This window comes from Cydia fagiglandana, chromosome 4 (assembly GCF_963556715.1).
Source record: "Cydia fagiglandana chromosome 4, ilCydFagi1.1, whole genome shotgun sequence".
NCBI lineage: Eukaryota > Metazoa > Arthropoda > Insecta > Lepidoptera > Tortricidae > Cydia > Cydia fagiglandana.
This window is the reverse complement of record NC_085935.1, coordinates 7608546-7626451: the sequence shown is the minus strand read 5'-3', so window position 1 is coordinate 7626451 and position 17906 is coordinate 7608546. Positions and strand designations below refer to the sequence as shown.

The 17906-nt window shown below is 37.7% G+C and overlaps 1 protein-coding gene across 2 annotated transcripts in view; it reads left to right on the top strand.

The window, feature by feature from the left end:
• The window catches only part of LOC134663569 (LIM domain transcription factor LMO4), a 280250-nt gene that overhangs the window by 111027 nt on the left and 151317 nt on the right, over positions 1-17906 (top strand). Inside the window, exon 1 of one of the 2 annotated variants that reach the window (XM_063519973.1) lies at positions 14690-15018. The exons of the other annotated variant lie outside the window; for it this stretch is intronic. The gene's annotated coding sequence lies outside the window, so the exon portion shown is untranslated. Of the gene's footprint in view, positions 1-14689; positions 15019-17906 lie in introns of those variants that run through there. 2 annotated transcript variants of the gene reach the window in all.

Here is a 17906-nt window from a genome sequence, read left to right as displayed (position 1 = left end):
GTGGACGTTCGACGGGTCAATCTGAAATCATACTCTGCATCTTACCACAAGCCAGAATACCTACTCCCCAATATCGAAGGCGGTAACGACATCACGGGACACGTGCCAAGCCCGAACGGCATAACTCCCAATCCCACCAACATTTTTCATATTTTAATTGACAATGTGAGCTTGCTTTTTAGTCCGCTAACTAGGTGAATGACGTGGATGCTTCCGGCTGTAAGTGGATGCGTGTTTTTTCCCGTCTGGTCTGTTAATTAGCGGGATACTATACTATTTGCTTTTTTAAAGATATTTATGTATGTTTCATTCGTAGATATACGTCTGTGAAATATATAAATACGAAGTCGACCGAATCGGCTAATGGACTCGTAATGAAAAATGCAAGAAAGAAATATGTACCTAGTCGTTGTATAACTACCTACTGCAGTGGCGGTAGAATGTTATGGTTTCTTAGGCCTCTATCTTTACCTATCCTGTCCATTAAAAAAATATGGTTGTCTGTAAAGTTGGTTCACGGACGATAATTTTGCGTGATAACGTCATAAGTTGCCGTAACGTTACCATGGAGATCTATCCACAAAGTTACCATGGAGATTTGTCCACAACGTGATACTTTTTCGTGCATGCTACCGGTGTTCATCGGTGAATGACGTCACGCCAATAAAAAATAAAAAAACAAAATTACAACTAACTAAAATCGATCTAAATTACATAAATATACCCTACGACATTCCGCATAACGCATCCCAAAACCAATCGCTAGTTACACCACTAATGAACCCAATCAACACTGCCAGTTAATTAAGAAGCCCGTGAACACCTGTAACGGCAGATTACACAGCTGGACAGATTTACGGAGCTGACCCGTGTCATAACCAGTCTCCAGTGTAATTTGACCCGGAGATACCTGGTAATTGTGTGTAATGAGATGTCATACTTATACTGGATTTCGTGAAGTAGTCGGTTTTGTGAATAAAAGCTCTTGCTGTGTTCTTGGTAATAGTTACCAAGCTTAAGAGAGCGTTTGCTTCAGGTCTACCAGTATAAATAAAAGTGAAAAAAACAATTCATAGTATCTATCCTCGAGTCTAAGCAGTAGAACGTTTGTTAACTGTCTACTTTTTACTGTAGGTATGTATTTACCATTAATTGTTAAAAATATTTTTTCAAAAAATGTATGTCACGCCAATTCTTGGGATTAGTTGCGAAGCAGACCCCAGGCTCCCATGAGCCGTGGCAAAATGCCGGAATAACGTGAGGAAGATGATGATGAATCCTTTATATTGTTAAATAATATCTGTCCAGTAACATCAATAATACGAGTACAACATAAATCAACAAAATCGCCTTAAAGATAGGTACAGCTATACGAATAAAATACAATGGTTTAAAAATAAGGCCCAAAAATATTATTTTGGCATTTTGACATAGCTCGACGCGGCGACTTTGAGAGTCCAGGGTCTGCTCTATAACTTCTCAAGAATAGGTAACACAAAACATAAAACATCCTACATTAGGAAGGAAAAATCAACGCCGTTTGACGACCTATTTTATCCTGCAGACTTTTTTTCCGTAAACAAACCTGATGCTTCAGAGATCACACTAACACCGGTGCATCTGATAGAGATATTTATACATATCTGAAGCAAACAATCTCAGCAAGCAATCAGAATAGCAGACTGGAGAGATTTACGGAGCTGACCCAGACCCCAGACCCCCGTCTGCTTCACAAAGAGCCGTCGACGCGACCCGGCGACCTGGCGACATTTAGGTGACGAGTTTTATTTACATGCCCCACGCGAGGGGACATGCATCAAGCGCCAATTTGGCTTTTAATGCGCTGTTAATAGAAACGAGTTATGAGGATTGAGTGTTTAGAAAGTAAATCATTTTTATTGGGGTTTCTAATTTCTAATGATTGCACGAGTTCAGGGAAGGTACAAGATCATACTGATAAATCTAAGTGACATACAAAATCTTTTTGTAATCCTTTGACGTCATTAAATGCCACTCGTTATCGAAATTTGGCAATTATTAAAGGGAATAAATAATATTTCTTTTAGAGGTCAGTAAATGAATGCTCAAAAAACGTTGTAGAGGGAAATGCTAGGAACACAATTTTTGACTCCGTAACTTTGTTTAGACTAGTTAGGAGGTGAACATATCAAAAGTCCCCGGCTGTAGCCCCGGTGCTGCGGGGTAGAGGGGGGTAAGAAGGTCGAATTTTTCGGTTTTTCATTGATATCTTGGAAACTTTGCATCTTATCGACATGACTACTAAGACAAACCGAAAGCTCATAAAATTAGTTACAAGTTTTATCTAGTCAAGTTTTTCGATATCTTGAATAGTTTTTGAGATACCCGCTCTTGAAAGTTTATTTAGGGATTTTAATTTTATCTTGATATCTACATCAGTGATGCTGTTAGGCCATGTTTGGTATCATTTTCGTATTAATCGGGGGTGCTGAATTCATTTATGGTATCACATTGACACTATTCCGAAGTAAAACCAAAATTAAAAAATATATATTTTTAAAAATCCCTCTTCACGCTTAAACAGCTGAACCAATTTCGTTGAAATGTTGTATAGAAATAGTTTCAGTCTCGACACAGGACATAGGATGGTTTTTATAACCAAAAGCATCTTTTGAGCAGTGGCGGATTTCCCATAAGGCACAGTAGGCCCGGGCCTAGGGCGGCAAGATATTAGGGGCGGCAAATTGTGACAAAAAATTCGCTGATGATAACAAAAAATAACTCAAAATTAGACCAGGCAACAAATTCTCAAAAAAGTACCTATAGAGGGAAATGCTTGCAACACATTTTTTGACTTTGTACCTTTTTTTATTTGAACTATCTAGGAGGTGAACATATCAAAAGTCCCCGGCCGTAGCCCTTGAGCCAGGGGAAGAGAGAGGTCTCCGAAACTGCCGGACCAATTAAGTTGAAATTTGGCACACATACTTATGTAAGTTTGTGACCCAAAGATGGACGTGTAACGTAAATAATAGTACATTGTGCAACATGGGGCGTAAGTTGAATATTGCAAACAAGAGTAAGTTAAATCGCGACGGCTTGCCGGAGCGATTTATAGGCTCGAGTTTGCAATATTATTACGCCCCGAGATACACACAATGTTTTTCCTCACACTTGCGATACAAAAAATAAGTTTAAAGACAAAAAACTGTTAATTATGGCACTAGAAACTTCATAACTCCCTAGGGAAAACGAATTTTCTATAACTCCCGCTACGCCTTCGTGCAATTCCACATTTACTGAGCGAGTGTGATGAAAATGAATTTTAAATATGGCCTCCATATTTTGGGGGGTACCTAAATGAGAAAATTTAAAAATAAAGTTTTTCAAACTATATCGTGTTACATATCAATTCAAAGAGCTCATTGTAAGAATCTCAGATTTTTTTTTATAATTTTAGGATAAATAGTTTAACAGTTATTCAAGAAAATAGTTTTTAATGTTTTTGTAGGTACATGAAAGTCAATGTTATTGGTAAAACTGTCACTTAAAATGAATAAGTATTTGCTTATTTTTTTCATAAAACCTATGTTCCTATGATCATGTTACAAGGACGTATAGTTTCTAAGATATAATAAGCGAAAAACCGAAAAATGTGACCTTCAAACCAAACCCCCCAACTTTTGATATGTTCACCTCCTAACGAGTCCAAAAAAGTTACTAAGTAAAAAATGTGTCCCAAGCATTTCCCTCTATAATATATCTTTCCGTTGTCAGATCTAAATGTAGTCAATATGATGGGTGCTGATGCTGAGAAAGGGGCGGCTACAAGGCTTGGGGCCTAGGGCGGCAAAGACTGCAAATCCGCCACTGCTTTTGAGGATGTGAAAAGTGGGGTGGAAGTTTGTATGAGGAGTCAATAACCGCTGAACCGGTTTAGGTGAAATTTAGGATGGTATACATCTGTGATTTAGATGAAAATGATACCTAACATGACTTCAAACTTTACCTTAAGCAGTATTTACCTCAGGAATTCAGTTTCGTCGACGAAGTTGAATTCCCCCCATACTCCATTTCACAACTTTAAAGGATGATTATTGAGATAAAAAGTATCTTATGTCCTGTCTTGGGACTCGAAATATCTGTATACCAAATTACAATGAAATCGGTTGAGCGGTTTAAGCGTGAAGAGGAATTAAAAAAAAAGGTATTTGTTTAAAGTTTATATGTTTTTTCTAAGGAATGGTGTCAATGTGATACCAAAAATGAATTCAGCACCCCCGATTTATACGAAAATGATACCAAACACGGCCTAGCAGCTTCACTAATGTAGATATCAAGATAAAATTGAAAGCCCTAAATAAACTTTCAAGAGCGGATATCTCAAAAACTATTCAAGATATCGAAAAACTTGACTGAATAAAACTTGTAACAAATTTTATCAGCTTTTGGTTTGTCTCAGTAGTCATGTCGCTAAGACGCAAAGTTTCCAAGATATTAGTGAAAAACCGAAAAATGAGACCTTCTTTCCCCCCTGTACCCCCCAGCACCGGGGCTACGGCCGGGGACTTTTGATATGTTCACCTCCTAACTAGTCCAAACAAAGTTACGGAGTCAAAAATTGTGTTCCTAGCATTTCCCTCTATAACTTCTTATTTCTTGGCCTAAAATCTGAATAAACCAAAATATTCTCGCTTATTCAAGCACAAGTATGGACATTTCTCCTGCCGTGCTTTATTTAATGAGTCTTGTTTTATAAAAGTATAATAAACTATACCGACAGTTTCCAAGAGATTTTATTTCATAATTGTCAACCGAGCGTTTATAAGTATCACAAATGCCAGTGTTTACAAGTATCCAAAGATCCTTGAGGACTGCAGGCTGCATCATCGAACGCGCATTACGTTCGATTGTAGGGCCCGGCGCGGCCTAATTGCCAGCATTGTGCCGGCATGCAGATGTGAATGGGCTTTGATTTGGCCCGGGGTGGGGTGAGCCAGGGGACAAATCGCTCGTTACGGCTGCAGGTAAACTTTCATTGAGCGTCGGAAGGCGTCGGACGTGAGAGGCGGCCGACAAAATGTCCTCGTTATTCGCCGCCGAATCACCCGCTCATTGTGTCCGGGGAAACGGTAGTCGGTCGCCGCACGAAAAAGACTTTAATGAAGCGTGAGAACGCTCTAAATGAACGATTGTGCTGAGGGCCCCGTTTAATGAAGGATTGACGCAAAGTGGCTCAGATTAACGTGAATTATCTTGTATTGTTTGATTAGGGAATAGTTAAGGCACAGATTACGTTAATACAGACGGAGAAGCAGATTTTATACAAGAGAGACACGTGTTGATGACACGAGAGACACGTGGAGGACAGACCAACTTCGCGTACCAACTTACCACTTGACTCCATAGGTGGATTACAATTAGGTACAACCGCAGTAACACGAGCCTGAATTGTCAGTACCTATTTTTTTTATTTTTTTTAACTTTATTGCACAAAAAGAAAAACAAATGGGGTACTTAATGCCTACCCAAATCATTCTCTACCAGTCAACCATAGTGTTAAACAGACACTTAAAAATAGTGCAAAGCAAAAAGTAAGAAAATTTTACAATTACATGTATAGGTACATATGTTGCGAACGTCAACCGAACTGCGACAGTAATTTCAACAAAGGACTTGTCTGGTGTTCATTTATTACGGGTAATTACAGAATCTTCCGTTTTGTATGAAAGTGAAATATCTGTCTGAATCAAAGTAATCTGCGAAGTGTTAACGCTAAGCGGAATGGATTCATAACGATGTTGTATTGTTTTGGGCAAATTTGTCAGTCCTCTGAACCACCTGTTGCTTGAAGGGTGAGAGAAAAACTTAATGCCGATGCCGGTCAGTCAGATGCATAATGTCGCCTGAGAGTTGACGGCTTGTGGTTCTTATGACGTTTTTGAACTAAGAGGGTGACTTAACGGCTCTGAGGGCCTACCGCGAACCACGTTCGACGTGTTGGCTCTCTGTCGCACTTGTAAATTCGTACGTAAGTGTGACAGGGAGGCATCAAGTCGAACGTAGTTCGCGGTAGGCCCCCTTTGTCACTGCCAATTAAAATCTGACTCCTATGGATAGGCCTGTTTGATAGGTTGTTCCTATTAATAATGATTCCAACTGAATGTAGTTACGAACGCATTGAAGGCATACCTGGAGCACGATTCGGACTTAACAATTTGTTACGGTTTTGATCTTATTTTGATACGACCTTAGAGGTGAGATATTTATATCCACTGAGTTATAGCAATCAGGCATATAACAGGAATATAATATGTACATATTCCTGTTCTATATTCCATGATATTTTAAGATAATAGCTTTTCTAGCCATAGTCAATTAGTCATACATTTATTGGTAGTTTCCTAAAATTACATACATACATTCATTTTGTTATTTTTAATACTTTCCAATTAATTAAAATGCTTACCTATATTTTGTAATACACATACATGGGCAAATAAAACATAATAGATTTTTTCTTTACCTACATATTAGGGATGTAACGATACCGATACCGATACGATATATCGGCCGATATAATCGGCAGACCGATATATCGGCATCGCCGATTTAAATTCAGCCGATGTTACAGTTTGAAAAGCGCGCAAAACGAATGACGCTGCTAATAATTTGAATACACTTTGTTTCCATAATAAATAACCCTCCTTTTGCGTTGACGTAGTCGGGTAAAAACTACCTAAAGTGAACTATAATTACTGATTCGGATTTACTTTTGCATTAATTGCTTGGTGGTTACCCCTAAATAAATGTTTTCTTTGATTTTGATATGGCATTTTTACAGTTTTTCACACTTCACAAATTCGAGTGTCTATTAATACATATGTATGTTTTATGCATAATAAGTATATAATTCCTTATTTGTTATATCTATTAGCTAACTACTATGCCATTAATATCGGTATCTGTATCGGTATCGCCGATTATTTACTTGAAAAATCGGTATCGGTATCGTATCGGCAAAATCATGTATCGTTACATCCCTACTACATATTTAAAAAAGTACAACATAAAATCCCTCGCAAAATAACCTACTTCATCGAGTCTCCACAACGTTATAATTGAAACAAAACATTGCTTCGGAAATATTTTTACCACACCATTTTTTGCAGAGGACTTACAGCATTAACTTAACTGACCATTGGTAGACCGTAGCTCTTTGTAATAAGGTCTACGAATGGTCAGTAAACTGTGCTAAGAATGGTACAGTTTCTTCGGCGCACCAGAGTGAAGGGGTTGAAATTAAGGCCCCCCCACATCTGGCGTCTTTCGAGCGTCGGCGTCTACAATTCTATGGCGGCTGCTTGACGCAACGTCGACGCAGCGTCGACGCAACTGCGCAGCGACGTCATTTTCCATAGCGCTGACCAGACGCCGACAGACGCCGACGCTCGAAAGACGCTAGATGTGGGGGGGCCTAAAGACTCGGTGACGATGGCGGAGCGTCCGACCGAAAGCTATATGTAATGGAACCAAGTTTACGTGTACAAGTCCCGTTTAGTCCATCTTGTTTTACGATTTCATTGTAGTTGAAACTATAGGTTTGTAATGCCACATAACGGCAGCAGCAGCAACAGCCATTGGAAAACGGATTCAATAGTTTTCGTCATTCACATGCAATAAATTCTCAAATGGTTTTGTATTGGCGATTATGGCTATTAGATATGTGTGTTGAGGCAGTATAACTTACAAAATTTATTTCCAGATTAGCATAATTTCTGTTTATTCCAATGAACCAAAAGAATCAGTCAACCAAGTCGCAAAACTCGCAAAATTGTCAACATTTTAATTCATTTAAGTAAAGTTGCAAATAGTTGAATAGAAATGGAGCTTGGACAGCTGACGTTTAAATACATGAATTAAACGCGAGCATGTATGTTGAATACACATGTGGATAGCATGTAAATAAGTTGTCCACGCGCCGAAGATTGACGTCATAGTATATTTATAATACACGCTTTCAATAATGGGGGAGAATTTTTTTCTGGAAGCCGGGGATAAAAGTACTTATTTTTTCTACGCAGACAAAGTCCCAGGCAGAAGCTAATAGAAACTATATTAAGATAATTAGCTCATTGCCGAAGTGCAGCCGCCGCGAGCACTCGAGCCTGAAGAAGGAACCCCGACGAGCCCGAAACATGTCGCCAATAAAAATTCAAGTGAGCAAAACCGTTGTCGTCTAAACAGTTTATAAATAGCCCAGTTAATTTTAATGCTTCATCTCCCATTTTGATGGTTGGTCATATGTTTACCTCTCTAATCCAATAAACCAAGCAAATAATTATTAATTTTTAATTGTAAGTTAATTTATAGTATTTTTTTTATTAATTGCTATTGCCGTAACTTATTTTTAAAATGGGTTTTTCAATTAAAGCAAATAATGGATTTAAGTAAAGTTGCGAATAAGTAGTTGAATCGAGAATGAGATCTATCTCGGTCTGACGTTTAAATGCATGAATTACACGCGAGCATGTATGTTGAATGAGACCACGTGGAATGCATGTAAATAAGTTGTACACGCGCCGGAATATACACGTATACGAGTATGTACCTACCTATACGCTATCAATACCTACTGTGATATTTGGAATTACGAGTAGATAAACTGACTTTGCGAGCTTGAAATATTTTACCTCTTACCTTACCTTACCTTTGTTTCTTTTAGGCATGGGCACAGATTGCTAATAATCAATCTGTACCCATGATTTAAAGAGTAGGCTTCTAGGTTACTTCTTCAAAATAATTATGGCTAGTTACACTTGATGTTTGGTACTTATTATAGCAACAAATGTTTGAAATAATTAAAGCTTACACAAGTCTTCAAGTGAACTGGCCATTGAAAAAAAACCATTAGCAACGTAAGTACAATAATTCGGAATTAACATTTGACAATCGCGCAAATGCAGTGTGGGCTGCCATCTCCGGGCGTCATTAAGGAGTATTCACGCCGTCCGACAATATTCTTCATTTGCGTACCTACCGGGCGGTCGTCATTTGGCGCATTGTGATGGAGCCGCCCTTGCTGCAGCGGTGCAGTGTGCGAACGCCTTAATTGTACCCTTGTTTCGTGCCTTGGGTTGAGCTGGCCGAATATGTGCAAATTGCTCAGCGTGCGAAATTACCCGGAGCAAGACTTCACATTGGGCATATGAAAGGTGTTGATTCGTCTGGTTTTACGTATGGCAAATTATACTCGATAACCGAATACAGAACAAGGGTGGTAAATTTTCAGGTATTCATTAGGTGTGCGCTGCATTTTAAACAGCTTGACGAACCTAATAATTTTGGTTTGTAGATATGCACATATATGTATTTCTTACAACCATTTGATGATAGTACCGACCATGGTTATTTTTGCAATATCGATTTTATGAAATCAATTAGTAAGCTAAAAAATTTGTGTTATTTGCAACCATGTCACATAATTTGCAATGTTGCTTTATGCCAAAAACAATGTTTTTTTTATGATATAGGACGCAAACGAGAAGCATCGTCACCCAATAAAAACCTCCAACACTAGAGAGGTTTCAAGTGCGTTTATGGCTCCTCTACACGATGGGCTAACGCCGGCCGCTGCAAGGGACGCAGCCATGCGGTAGAATGAGATAGCAATATCACTTGCTCGCTCTATCGCATAAATGCGTCGTTTGGAGTGGCCGGCGTTGGCCCATCGTGTAGAGGAGCCCTAAGATGGGAATATGTTGTTCTTAATGGTTTGAACGTCGTATTGGTCCGGAAATACCGTAACTTGCTACATAGGTATAATAGTATCCGTTAAATTATTTCTGATACAATTTAATATACCTTATTAAATTAGGAACCTATCATGCCTAATTTAAATGTTTAATAGACACACCTTCACCTGTCTCTAATCTAAACTGCCTCTATCCACTTACGATCTAAGTCTTAATAAAAGTGATCTTAATACAACGGAATAAAGACGGTAATCGATTAATGTAGAGTCCAATAAAAAGCTTAGGGCAACGAACAGGTTGGGAAAATGAATGTTTCCACTGCCCACTCCGGTAATGAAGTCTGTGTTTGTTTTTGAATTTGGAACTCTTAGCGCCGCTTGCACCATTCCACTAACTCGGGTTAACCGGTTAAACCTGGAGTTACCCCATGGTTACCAGTACAGTTTGACACTGGGTTAACGGTTTAACTGGTTATCCCCGGATTAGTGGGTTGGTGCAAATGGCGCTTAGTTAATTAAGTTAAAAATATATCGTGAATTATGTACCTACAATCTTTTAGGAGCAGGGGTGTGTATATGTATGGGGTGTGTGTGTATGTGTAATAAGAGTTATAAGAGAACAACCTAAGTATGTGTATATTGTGTATCTAGCCTTGATCTATGCCCAACTAGACATTTAAGGTCAAATGTTTTTGCATGTAAACGCACAAATTGAATACAACATCAAATTTTCTTATTGTCATTTCTGGTAGCTAGGTTACCTTGGTAGGTCACCTAAAGCATTTATTACTTATTAGTAGAAGTCCTATGTTCCTAAATGCAACTACAAAAACGGGTGGAAACACTATAGAAATCTAATAAGGTAACTATGTACTCTAAATATGTATGCAAGAACTGAGTCTAGGCTATTTACAGCCACTTTCGCCAGTCGGAAGAGTTCACCCATGGTATAAGTGGATCTAGTCCTAGACTTATTAATTCTTGTATTTTTAGAGTACAGTTCCATTTGCCTTATAGATAGCTGCATTTTTTAGAAAATATTAAGTGTTGCGTAAAGCAATCAAAACAAACGCTCAAATAACCTTCCTTGATGGCTCCTCTACACGTTGGGCCAATGCCGGCCACTCCAAGGGACGCATTTATACGTTAGAGGGAGCAAGTGATATTGCTTGCTATATCTCATTCTACTTACAATAGTAATAGCTGCGTCCCTTGGAGTGGCCAGCGTTGGCCCATCGTGTAGAACAGCCATGACGTATGTTAGTGGACACAGTCCCTAACGGTGCATTTGTTTTCGTAATAAAGCCCCGATAGTCTGACTCACCGATTGCTACATTATATCCATCTAGACATAATGCGGGTGATTAATAAGCCACATTAACTTTAAACAAAGATTAATTTCGGAGCGGAGCGAGGGATTCTTACCGCCCCCTACCACGAGATTGTCGGTCGGAATTTAAAGCGACGCCGTTGGTCTCATTACACTCATTACGTAATTTATTTTAAGATGCCAGGTGGCTGATATTTACCATTTTCGAGTTTATCATCCTATCTAACTTTTTGTTATTATGTAAAAACACGTCGTGAGTTTCGAACTACATATTGTAGTTGTATGGGTTAACTGCAAATAACTCATATATACTTAATTAATATGTATGTACATAGTCCATAAGTTAAAGACTGTGTGTAGTGTAATTAGTAGAAAAGTAACCATATATGTAAATAAAACTTTATTTTACTTAGAACCTACTTTTGGTTTATATGAGTTGATGATATAATTAAAAAAAAGTTATAACTCCCGTATAATTAACTTAAAATGAATAACTCTATTTAACTATGTAGGTATGTAAAATTATGCGTGTAATTTAACTAAGTATGTATGTACAATGATATGTATTGTATATATGTATATTAATAGAACCCTTCATTTTGGATATGACTAATACAAATCTAATTGCTGTAAACCTAATTACTGTGTATGACCAAAAAAGCGTCCGTTTTAATTGCTTAAACAGTGTACAAAAACTAAAGACACCAAAAAACTATAAAACACTGTATCCATCGGTAATAGTCCGGAAGTTCGGTCATTACAGCTCGCTACAAATGCTACAATACCGCACCAAACATTCCTTGGCCTCATTTTGTCATCGTTAGGATATTTATAACTGTATATTTAAACAGTGTTGTAAAATTTTATTAGTTTCACAACGGGTAATTTCAGGATAGGAGGTTATTTGCTACGATCAAGTATTTAGTGAGGAAAAGATGTTTTAGTCGCTTTTTTAAATCGCTTCGTTAAAAATATGACAAGGTAGGTACTTAAAGTATAAAGTATCTCATTTATTTAATTAACTATATATTTATTTATTATACAAAAGGTTAAAGGTACATAAATAATCATACAAAAGTAACTTAAATATATCTAAATATTAAAATATTTTAATCTAAAAGACCTCCGCGGGCTGTACCGGGTGCAAAGGTTTAATTAACTATATATTCTTCTTTCAAATACAACATGCATTTTTTGCACAAAGATAATAATTACGAAAATTGTATTACCAATATGTTGTTTACTACTTACGCACAGAAATGACATACTGATTAATGATACAATGAAATGACGATGCTGTCTAGTTTTAATTTATTTATTTTATGACTAAATATTTTGCTTTTATATGTAAAGTGCAATATGGTACTTAAAAATTGCAGATATCTACTAATTAGAAGCACTTTCGCTTGTAGCAACAGTAAGCAAAATGCCTTGGTATTTAAAGCGAAGTACCTATATGAAGTGCTCGGCTTTGGTAGACACGAATATTAGAGATTTTCATATTTATCACGTTTTCAATGTAGCCCCAATGCATTTTTCGTCTGTGTAACGTGTATAGTAATAATTTTTTGAACTGAGCTTGTTTTGCTTTTACTACGAGATCGTTATCCTAATTTGTGGTTTACCATTCAATGTTTATTGTATTCTTGAGACTCTTTGAGTAAACTAGCTCAGATAATAAGATTCACACTATACTGACCACGTGACAAATACGTTGACGACATTGTGGTTTCTTATTTTAAGAGTTAAACGATTTGCACACAAATCACCGCAATGTAACCGGTGCATTACAGTGTCGTCGCACGCGCACCGCGCACCTGCGCCCGCGCCGGCCAGAATCAGCCCGATTATATCCGAATTATTAAATTAACCCGAAATTGAGGCCGACCTCTTTCTTGTAACCCGACGCCAGGCGTGGAACGAGTTCTTTTAGGGCTGTCAGAGACATTCGTGATGTTCTGACAAAATTCCTGATTCGTCTTGAGTCCACAATGATAGGTAATAGACTATAGAGTCGGTCTAAGCTAACTCTGCACCGACTCTAATACAACGAAGTGTGGGAGTGGCATTTTCATTAAAAATACATTTATGATAAGTATGATAACATACGCACACTTTACCGTTGCAAATGTTATGGTGTGTTAGCTTATTGGTCTGTTTCTAACAACCGAGTGCATTTTTAGTTCTCTGCAAAAATTAAGTACATATTAAAATTCATCTTGTATTCTTATTTTGTACCTAGTTTCACAGTGCCTTGGTTTTTACTGTAGTGCTGTGTCTGTAAATAATTAAACTCTAAGAAAATATTTTTTTGAATAACATTCGGCATCAGTCCTGAAAAAATATTTAAAATCCTGGCAAAGCAGGAAAAATTCTGAGGCCTGGTAACCCTTGTAGCCGTGTCCGACTGTGGGAAGACGAGTTTGGGGTTCGAGACGATACTAATTATTAGGTCTCTGTAGTCTTAATTGGTAATCTGATATTTATGTGATTTTTATGTTACCTTAATTACTACGGCTATGTGTTAAAAGTAATTAGATGTGATGTTTAGTATATCACAGTGAAATCAGTCAAAATCATAAATAAATAAGTATCAGATGTAAGTACCTTAAAAAAATATAAGTATGACATATTTTAATTTTTTTGTTAGTAATTTTATTTAAGATTTTTTAGATGGCAGTCTTTACGAGTTCCGATGTTTAGGTATATATTCTTGTTCAAAGAATCATCTGAGGTTCTCCTATTTGTACAAAAATAAAGTAGGTACACAAGTTTGGATAAAACAATGTTTCAGACAAATACTAATTAAGTTTATATATTCGGAAATATTCTTATAACAAAATTGCAATATAAGAAATACCAATTGTACGATGAGAAAAAAAAAACTATTACCTGTCTTTTTAAATTATTTCGGCGACGAATTTAACAGATGTGGAAAGGGACTAGGGAATAGGGATAGAGTAACACGGCTCGGACAATATTCTGTCAATTTTGCTTGAAGCCCCTGCATGCAGAAATGCAGAGGCTAATAGGTCTTAGCTTCATAAATATAAGGTTCAATTCGAAACTGTAAAATATTAGTTCTTCCGATCTGCCGTCTATAGACGTTTATCAGTAACTGGCCGGAAAAGCACAACAACGGGAGTTGTGGAGATCGAGGAAAGAGGCCTTTGCCCAGCAGTGGTACACTGTAACAGGCTAATTTAAAAAATAATCTGCAACTGCATCAGGTCGCCACAAATAAATTGAATACTTATCTGTATTGATAGGTAGCGAACGAAGCAAAAAACACAAAGAATCTTATTTTGCTTCATAATAGGTTAGTTTGCTCATTATTTCAAGTAGGGATTTTTTCTTGCGCGCATCGACCGCTCCGCAGCTAATTAAGCAGAGCAGGACGATCCTTCAACGTTTGCTTATTAACGTCTAATCTTCCTCCGCATCCATCGATCTTAATTAATTCAATTAAGGTTAAGACTAGGTGAAGGTTGTGGCCCTCACAATGAAATTTAAAAACTTAACGTCGTCTTAACGACTCGCCGAGGATACAAGGGGAGGCGAATTAATCAAATAATACCGCGGAGCGGGCCGCTCCCCCCGCAGCGCCCCGCGCCCCCGCCCCGGCCGACCGCGTGGCGCGCTCAGTCGCGACCGAAACGCTGTCCGGGGAAGTGCCGGCGATCCCCGTCGCAATTACTACTTTTTTCGAAGTTGTCAGTACAGTTTTTGTTTTAAAGTTCCCCAAAAAAGTTTTATGTGACCAGTCTCCTATTCCGTCGGACTCCGAGGATATTAGACTGTGATCGGCGGTGTAGTTTGTTCGGTTGATGCGTTGATTGTGTTTTTTTTTTGTTATTGTTGAGTTTTTTTGTTTGGTGCATCGTGCCTGAGCCGGCGGTCCCACCGAGGCGCTGCCTGGACGCGCGGCAAGAGACCCAAAGGACAAAGCCTTTAGGTAACTACCTTCTAACGTATTTATTGTGATTTGGTGGATGTTTGGAGCGTGGCCGCTGGCTAGCGCACGCATACAATGGTCTGTAGTCTACGCGGGCTGTTTGTAAACAAATCTAGGTCATCTATTTCACTACGGCAGCCGAGAACGCCCGGAAATGTGCGGTTTCCGAGGAAAGCGTATTGAAACGGCAACGCGAACATGGACGAATTGGGACGAACCACGTGGATGAGATTGGCGATAAAACTTTTTGTTTACAAACTTAAAAGTATATACTATACTTATAAACACAATGAATCAATTTTACGATAATAAAATCATATTCTTAAATAAAAATAATTTTGTCCTCACTATAAGACTGCGACTACATAGGTAGGTAGTACTTAGTACTTACCTACATACTTAGTCTGTATTAAGTAGGTACTCTGTCTCCAAAATATATATTATGTAGGTACTTACCTAGAACAATTTAGTTGCTAACTAACTATATACCTACTTAATATGTAATTAAAATAAATTACATAACATGAATCCATAATAAATTAACATTCCAAATAAGAATAATTAGGCAAGTACTTAAATAAAATGTAGGTAGAAACGGTAAATTACCTACCTACTCAATCTAAGCAATTATAAACTACCTACATACCTACCTATAGTTCGTTCTTTCTAATTGTGATATCTACGTAATAATGAAAAATACCCAACATAATCTTGCTTAACATATTTATAACTTGATCAAAGGGTTAAATTAAAAGTATAGACTGTTGTACCCATATAATTAAAAAAACTCCCTATGAAAATCTCGCACTAATTAACAACATTGTATAAAACCAAGTAAGCAATAAAGGAAACCTATCCTATCTACAAAATTATTAATTAATAAGAACTGTTTGAGCACAATACTAATTTCATCGTCAGGTGAAACTCAATTACAAGAGATAATTAAACCATCAAGGATTTATTTACTTTGAACATCAATTTTCTTTAAAATAAACCTACTTTTAATTAAAGCTTTAACGAAAAACAAATAGAGGAGGACGTACAACCCTTCCCAAGTTGGCGTCACGATTAGGGTTACCACTTACCATGCTCTGAAGTTCTGACAAAATCCCTGATTACCTGATTTATTGAGAGAATTCGTGACACTTATCCTGGAGGGGGCTTTATTTGTAAATAGACCCTTAATTATGTAATTTCTGACATGCAAAACGTGCATCTTTTTACAGACTATAGTAATCTTCAAAGAGCTTGGTAACGGTATGGTGGATGTCATCTCCAAATTCTATTATATGACATCTCTCACTGCACCCTTATACCCAATATGCTTGAAAAACACTATAAAAACTTTAATCAGGCTTAATATTACATTCTCAAGCAAAAATAACAATAATTATCACTAACAATTGGTATCATTTCTATAGGTAGGTCCTTGACAAGTGACCAAAAATCCTGACTAGTGACCAAACTGCAAACATCCTGACAAATTAATAAAATCCTGACGCCTGGTAACCCTATCGGGAATGGGGTGGAGTACGTATATATTAAACCTAATTGTTATTGAAGCCTTTAGCTAATTTATCTTGGCGGATGCAGTTATGGGTACGATGCTGTTATTTTGATTATTTAAATTTAGGGTACAATGGATTGGAGTTGTCACTTAATATTTTAGGGAAGTCAATTTGGGACATCGTGTGATTTGTCTGAAACCAAACATTTGTTTGACATCTACTGGTAGGAATGTTTATAAGTAGGTAATTAATTAGCTTTTGTCGAGTCAAATGTAAAAATTTCGCGTTTTGAACATCAGTTAAGTACTCGTACCTATCCGCGACCACGACCTGCGCCGAAACGTCGAAAAAAGGTAAGAAAATTAATTCGCGATAGATCCGATAAGATGTTTTAAGATATCTTTTTTTATTTCACCAATAGAATTGATTTCAGATTACGCAGTTAGTAACAACAATTTGACTGGTAAAATTTTGGAATAATTTGGTCAGCCGAGTCCCAATGTTTCGATTCAGACTAAATTATGAACTTTCGTAAGATTCGAAATTAATTTAAAACATGTCTAAGCAATATTATACGGACCACTTCATTTCATCGCCGGTTTAATTAAAAACGAGTGCCCGTTCCCCTTCCTCCTTTTCGGGTTGTACTGTACCCCCCTCCCCCCGTGTGGGTGTCTCGCTCCGCTTATATTTAGATAATTGTACAATCATCTAAATTAATGAGTGCTCTCGTCCGTCCTGTATTTACGTTTAAACTCGACTCGGAGATAATAGTGACATTTTTTATGTCCAAAATAATTGCTGACATTGTCCAAGGCTGTTGACTCGGCGCTAATTATTTGCTGTTTCCGTCATTAACATTTTGGCAAATTACCGGATTTAACCATATTTTTTGCTGATGCCTAAAATGGCTTAACTAATAATCCGCTGGGGTATCTAGGGTTGTCAAGTTTGCGCTTTATTTTTGTTGAACAGTGCGCTCGCGCACCTTAAGGTGACGTTCGGATCGCAACTGCAGCTGTATTACTGTTGCGTCATTACTGCTGCAGCACTGACGCGGGAACTGTCACTGTCCTTGATAAAATGTGATATTCGGAGCCGCGTTACAGTCGTGATTAATATGTCACTGATTTTATCAAGGAAATTCACAGTTATGCCGCCACATTAATGCAGCAGCACTTTGCCATCGGAACGTCACCTTTAAGATCTGTACACGATAAACCCGCTTGGCGCTATTCACTTTTCCAAGATCCCAAGCATTACAAAAGTATACACAAAAAAACTCAAGTTATACACCACTAATTGCGCTCAAAAATCCTACTTTTTGCGGGTTTACGTGAAGAGTAATCCGCTCGGGTGTTCTCGGTTGACGGCGATAGA